The sequence below is a fragment of the Hibiscus syriacus genome, unplaced genomic scaffold (genome assembly GCF_006381635.1).
Source record: "Hibiscus syriacus cultivar Baekdansim isolate YM2019G1 unplaced genomic scaffold, ASM638163v2 tig00003725_pilon, whole genome shotgun sequence".
NCBI classification, from domain to species: domain Eukaryota; kingdom Viridiplantae; phylum Streptophyta; class Magnoliopsida; order Malvales; family Malvaceae; genus Hibiscus; species Hibiscus syriacus.
The window spans coordinates 446250-454108 of record NW_024061982.1 but is presented as its reverse complement, the minus strand read 5'-3'; positions in this window follow the sequence as shown (position 1 = coordinate 454108).

Below are 7859 nucleotides of genomic sequence, written 5' to 3'. Positions count from 1 at the left end.
AATAATCCTAACCTTATGCGTTCTAGTTTTCCTAGGCTATCCACATGGCTCTAGCAGGGTAGGTTTACTAAATTCTCTATATGAGGCTAGGTTCTAGTAAAGGGTTCCCAAGCCATTTTACAACATGCTAAGGTTGCCCCCGATTCTGGCCTATTACAGACTTGCGAATCGAGTTCGGCTCAGGGGATCACACCACTAAAAGCGTACATCGGATTTGATATCCGGATAGGCAACTTAGGGTGCTTTCCAGAGATACTTTGTCAGACCTACACAAGGAAACCCAATGCTCCTCATGAGGTGTAACGTTTCTCTCTACTTAGGTAAATCGGGTTAGAACTCGGGTTCAAAGCTATGATATGCAACAATCCTAAATATTCAAAAAAATGTAAGCATTAACCAGAAAGAAATCTGTTTTTTTAAATAACATAATGAACCGTGAATTAAATAAGATCAAACTCATAATTTCTAAAATAATAAATATAGGGTAACCAACTCGTGGCTCGACTCTCAATTTATTTTTAAAAACAAAAGTCCCCAGCAGTGTCGCCAAGCTGTCGACACTGTTTTTCGCCCGGGTGGGGAAAAATCGATACCGACTCGGGTGTTTTCTCTTTGAAAATATTTTGAAAATGTGAGGAGTCGCCACCAATCATTTAAGGTGAGATTGGACCACCGTAAAAACTAGGTGATTTTAATAAAACACTGAGTTTTAGGGTCTGCAAAAATCCAGGAATCAGGTTTGGGAGTCAGTTACGCGTGGGGAAGGATTAACACCCCCACAAGTGCCCAAAAATTGGTACCTAGTTGATTACCCTATATTTAAAATCAAAAAATTTTGAGTACGATCTTTTTTAATTTAAAAATCATTAAGGATGCAGAGTTTGAAAAGGGTATTCGTTTATTGAGACCGATAACATTCACCCCCGAGTGTAAATGCGGGAGATCAGTTATTGTGCCTAATAACCGAACATTGCCTCGTTTTTAGAAAACATGATGTGGTTTTGAAAAGGATGTCGACTTATTTAGGGAATTACCAGTAGTCACCCCTTGAGCGCGATCGCGGAGGATATACTATTAACTCTTTAATAAGTGAACAGTGCTTTAAGTTTTTATAAACAATGCAATCAAGCAAAAGTTTATTTAATCCTAATTATACTAAGAATAAATTAAGGCTTTTTCTAACATACAGTGTCAAATTATGAAAATTAAAGAGCCTAGGGGCTCAAATCTAAAAATATAGGCTCTAATATTAATCCTAAATGAAACCTATTTAATCCAACACTAATCACTGTATACTAATATATTTACATGCACATTATCATGAAAATGAATAACAAACAACATAATGACAAATGAATAAGCAAATAATTCTAAGTCTAAGACCATAAATTAAACAAAAGCCAAGTCATGTAACACAAATAATCACATTTCATGTGTTAAAATCGAAATAAACCCATAATTACATGTTGGACTAAAATGTAATTATCCAAAGAAGCATACCAAATGTACAAACGAAAGAAAATCCAAAATTACTGACTTTAGGGACTAAAATATCAACTAACAAAATTACAGGTTAAATATAAAACTAAAATAAAATTCAGAACAACATAATGAAGAACCAAAATGAAAGACGCATGAAATATAAAGACGCAATTAGAAACCCGAAAAAGCTTAACCCGAGGACTAAATTGCATTAACCCAAAATAGAGCGGAGTGCTCTCATAATTTTACCCCCTAGCTCGACTAAAGAACTAATTACTCTAATTCAAAGCACTGTCGTTTTATGTAAATTTTAAAACTTTAGCTTAACATTTAACCTAGGAACAGAACATCCTCTATACTACACCTAAAACCATTCCCAAACTAAAACACAACCACCTTCAAAACCTCTCTCCCTTCATCTCTCTTCGCTCGACGAAACCAGAGGCTGAAACTCAAGCAGTAAGTCGGCTTAAACCGACGTCGCTCTCAATACTCTCTACTCTCCACTCACACCCTTCTCTCTTAAATGAATCGGACAAAAACCCAACTGCTTATCTCTCAATCTCGATGATACAAACGGATGAACTAGAAGCTATCACAGTGATAAGTACTCAGGCAATCGATGGGATAACCAGCAATGAAGGTAACGAAATAAAATTCTTTCCTATCTCTTGGTATCTACTTGCTTCAAAATAAGGACATACATAGAACATACTGGAAATCAAAAGAAAAATAGAAGATACCAATGAAATGTTATTTTTTTCTATTGCTTCTCGGAAAATAAGGATCAGGTCTCCTCTTACAAATGTTCTCTCATCTTTCGAATGGTAAGGGAAATGATTTACAATCTTTCTCTCGAATTCCCTCTCGTTACAAAATGTTCTCCCCTCTCATTTTTTTCGTTTCCGTTTTTTCTCCTGTTCTATACTCTTCCCCAGCTAAATACAAGCTAAATGCAAATAATTAAAGTTGGTTGTTGTTGGTGATGGTGTATTTGGCAGGGGATGGGCTAGCTTTTGCGTGGAGCAGGCTTGGAATTAGTGGAAACATGGTTTCTTCACATGTGGGCATGGTGGTGGCATGGGATATTGAATATAAAATGGTAGTGACATGGGATGTTGAATAAAAAATGGTAGTGGAATGGGATGTTGAAGAAACTATGGTGGAATAAAAAATGATGGTACTTACAGCTGCCCCTCTTTGCTCATTGCAGTGAAATGGGAATGAAGCAAAGATAATAAAGCACCATTTTTTGGCTTAAGCACTGCTCTTTGAGTCACTGGTGTTTTCAACTCCATATGTGATGCAATGTTGAATAAGTTCTTCTGATTATGAACTTCTTCTGCCTCTATCGGATGAGTTCTTCTCATTATGTACTCTCCACTGTAAATGTTGATGCAAGATTGAACAAGTTCTTCTCATTATGAACTTCTTCTCCCTTTTTGGATAAGTTCTTCTCATTATGAACTCTCCATTGGAAATCTTAAACCCAGGTTGAACAAGTTCTTCTCATTATGAACTTCTTCTCCCTCGTTGGATGAGTTCTTCTCATTATGAACTCTCCATTTGAAATGTCAATCCCTTAAGCAAGGTATCACTGATTCAAAATATCATGAATCGAGTGATAGGTCAAACAAGCTCTTCTCATTATGAACTTTTTCTCCCCCTGTCGGATGAGTTCTTCTAATTATAAACTCTCCGTTGGAAATGTTGATCGATTTATCTTCTCTTTGAAGCTTTCAACCTGCAAAAGATTATCATGTGTCAGTAATAATTGTGTTTGAAGTATCTAAAGGTATTGATCCAAAGGTCCTCGAATCTTTGTTGAGATCCACTTCTTCCAACAATGAAGATGTGAATTGATTCTTTGTTGAAATCTTCTTCTTCAACATGGAATTGTGAAATGAAACATCTGCTAACTTTGGAATTCCTGTCAAATATTCAACGTATGGATGAAAATGAATAAGAAACCTGTTTTAAGATAAGCTCTCTTGAGTGAGATAAATTTTCTTGTTTCAAGGGAAAACTGTCTTAATTGAGACGAAGTTGGTTTTTTTTAAAAAAAACCATCTCAAGTGAGATAGATTTTGTTTCTAGGGAAACTGTCTAAAGAGAGACAAAATTCGTTTCAAGGGAAACCATCTCAAAGGTTTGTGTTTCAAGAGAAACTGTCTAAAGGGAGACAAAACTTATTTCAAGGGAAACTATCTCAAGAGAGACAAAATTGTTTTCAAGGGAAACAGTCTCAAGAGAGACAAAATTTGTTTCAAGGGAAATTATCTCAAGAGAGATAAAATCTTTTGTTTCAAGGGAAACTACCTCAAGCGAGATAAAATCTTCTGTATCAAGGGAAACTACCTCAAGCGAGATAAAATCTTCTGTTTCAAGTGAAACTATCTCAAGCGAGATAAAATCTTCTGTTTATAGTGAAACTATCTGAAGCGAGATAAAATCATCTATTTCGAGTGAAACTATCTCAAGCGAGATAAAATCTTCTTTAAAAACAATCTTGAGTGAAATGAAATGTTTTCTTTCGAGTAAAAATCATCTCAAGCAAGACAAATCTTGTTTTAAGAAAAAAAATCTTGAGTGAAATAAATCTTCTTGTTTCGAGTAAAAACCGTCTCAAGCGAGACAGAATCTTCTGTTTCAAGGGAAACTATCTCAAGCGAGATAAAATCTTCTGTTTTGAGAGAAACCATCTCAAGTGAGATAAAATATTCTTTAAAAAAGAATCTTGAGTAAAATGAAAAGTCTTGTAAAAACTGTCTCAATCGAGATAAATCTTAAGTCAAATGAACTGTTTTCTTTCGAGCGAGACAAAGTTTATTTTAAGAAAAACAACCTCAAGTGAAATAAATCCTTCGTATTCAGTGATACTATCTCCAGTGAGACAAAATTTGTTTGGAAATGTTAAATCTGAAGATGATTGCTCCCTCTTGCAGAGGATGTCTTGTTGTCTTTTACTCTCATTTTTTCCCTAAAAGATCAGTAAAATGTAGCTGAATGCAACTATCCTGATGATGAATGTTTGATGCAAAGATGCAAATTATGTGTGTGTAATGCATGTTTTTCTTGATTAATAGCAGTGAAAAGGTGCTCAAGAAATCTTGGTTCTTTTCTTGATCTGTTGGTTTCAGGTTAGCTCCTTAAAGTTTCTAAGGTTTCAGTAATCGAAATGTTATTTCTTTTTCGGTCCTTGTGAACCTTACGACATGCCCCTCTTCTTTGGCTTGACATTTTAATCAGATGCGGACAAAATGACACAACCAACATAATCAATCACTAGACTTTCTAGAACCCTTCTGTTTCAATTCTCTGAAATCTTTTATCTGTTCAAGCTTCATAGACTTCCTTTAACAAAGATAGTGTAGGGACATCAGTCTAAACATAAAATTTCTGCGTTCTTGTGTGAGGTTGACTATTACAAGTGTTCCTTGATTACCTTAGTCCACTTTCATCAAAACTCATTATTAGATCAATTTAATTTAATTTTGCATTGCATGACTAGCTGAATTCAGCTTTATTGTATATACCTTATAATCGCCCTCGTTGGGCTAGCTGAAGGATTCATGTCATCACAAAATCTTTGACCTGACAATGACAGTGGAGAAAACATCGAACTGTCAAGTATCTGATCAATGTCATGGTTTGAATGTAATCTATTCATAAAGCCAGGGTTTTTGAGTTACCTCTATAACCGATTACTTTAGCGGAATAGCTCAGCTTTATTGTATAATCTATAGTAATAATTTATTAGCCTTTCGAGCATTCAGATTTAAAATTTCTTAAGCTCATCGAGAAGAACCTGTTATAGTCTAGGTGTCCTTGATAGTCAGGAAATTCCATCTTTAGAGCTCAGTTCCCAAACAACTGACCTAAACTAAATTCATCTACTCCACCATTCCATTTGTGAAGATTAGGATAATCACTGAACGTCTTCAACAGAAGTGTAGTCTAGGCAGTTTTGCAATGTCATACACAAGAGATGCCCCATGTTTTACGCTCCTATTCATACCTGAATGTCAAACCTTTAGTCGTTTCCTCATGAGAGAAGAAGGCTATAGTGGTCCCTGCAAGAGAAGGGTATGGGGTTCGAGTGTATCATCTGTGGTAAGGTCAAGGGTCTTTGTTTTATCAGTTTTCAATATTGTCAATTTATCAAAGATCTATGACTCTAATTCTTAAAAGGGATTTTAATCCAGTGGATATTTAAAGAATTTCGAGTTTGAAAATTATTCTTTGCTCATAACCTCAGAAGGTAGCATTTTACTTAAAATGTTCGATTGTCAAGTGACTTACAAACTTTTTAACGAAAAGAGAAAGAAAAGAAATTCAAACAAGACAATATACAAGTGAATCAAAAGTTCGCAATGGCTGCAATGATTTTTTCTCAGTTTGCATCAGAATGCCTTATCATCCTTCGAACGTCCATGCTCCTAAATCGATCAAGTTTTGAACCTTGCGCTTCAACTCCCCACAATTCTCAGTAGTATGCCCCGAGCTTCCCATGTGTTAGTTACATACTGCATTAGCATCATGCCCATCAGGAAATGGAGGCTCTTTCGGTTTAGACCTAATTGGAGTCATGAGATTTTTCTCAACTAGTACTGGGAGCAGCTCTTCATATGTGACCGGAATTTCACTAATAGGGGTCTTCTCTCGGGTCATTTTATAAGGTTTGGCACCACGATTAGCTGAATAAGAACTCACCATATTGACATCGACTCCTCTCTTAACATTGGTGCTATCATAGCCTCATATATTACCATTCTTAATGACGTTCTTGATTAATTCCCCAGAAATAACTAGGTCGGAAAAGTTCTTGGTAGCATTTCCTACTAGATGCCCCAGATATGGAGCCTTCAAGGTATTCACAAAGATAATTGTAGCCTCCTTCTCCAACAATATGGGTTGTACTTGTGATGCCACATCGTGCCATCTTTGGGCGTATTACCTGAAGGTTTCGCTGTGTCGTTTTTCCATGTTTTGCAACGTCCACCTGTCAGGTACTAGGTCAGGGACATGACGATACTGCTCAAAAAATGCTCGTGCCAAGTCCCTCCATGATTTAATATGGGATCGGGTCAACTGATTGTACCATTTGACCGTCGATCTAGTCCGACTATCCTGGAAGCAATGTATTAGAAGCTTCTCATTTTCAGTATAACCTGCCATTGTCCTGCAGAACATGGTGAGGTGGGCCAATGGACAAGTGGTCCCGTTGTTTTTTTCGAAGTCTTGTGCTTTGAACTTCGGGGGCAATATGAGGTCAGGAACCAAGCTTAGATCCATTGCGTCACTCCCATAGAATTTATTGACCATCTCCTTGGATTTTACCATCTCTTCTATATTTTTCACTCTTTGGACAATATTTTCCCTTTCATCTAATTCATTTAGGTCAGGGACCTCCATATTAGTACAACGTTCACCTCGCTTCAGCCCAGACGCAGTAGGAAAATCAATGGGGAATGAAGCTCCGAACTGATATTGTGGGTTCTCGACTGTGAAGTAGACTGGTGATCTGTTTTCTTGACGCATAGAGGTGTGCTCTGGAATGTGAACATGTGTAAAACCCGGAGGTTGTATGGGGTCTTCCTTAGTGGTCTTTCCAGCATTCAAATGTCCTCTAGACATTTCTTCTACCCTGTTTAATAGATCGAGATGAGAGTTTGTGATACTAGCTTCCATTTGTGTCAACTTGTTTCTCATTTCTTCTTGCATATCTTTCTGTTCTCTCTCAATTTTGGCAAACTTAACCTCTATTTCTTCAAGCATTTTCTTTTGCGTGCAGATGATAAGCGTTCTCGCTACTAGTGTAAACCCAGATCATTACGATCGGAAAACTTATCTTATTATCATTATTTTAATGAATGAACGGTTTAATGCATGATTCGACAATGTATTGATGAATGCAAATGTCATGCAAAATGAATGTATGCAAAATACATTGATCTCAAAATAAATGTTCCTAGAACAATTCTTAAAAAACCGACAATGTCTCGATACATTGGGGAAGTGAAAATCTGGTACATCTGTAATTTTCCTAGCTCTTGCAAGCATCTGGTATTGCATCGTCTTCAATGCTTCTACCTCACCTCTTTCTTTCAGAAGTCTTTTTGAGCTTGTTCGTGATATTCAACTATTGGCTTCAACGATAAATCTTCTTGAATTCAACTTGTTACCTCAGCATGTATACGTCCGGCTCGTCTCCTTGGTAGGTAGACTCCCTCTAGCTACTCGATCTAACGTGAAGCATCTTTGAAATCCTTTCGATCCTAGAGAAAGACATTGTTGTGGTATTGTTTTTCAAGAACCTTCTACATGACCAGTCAGTTAGAGATCAATACCTTTGAATGATATGTCATGTCCATGAA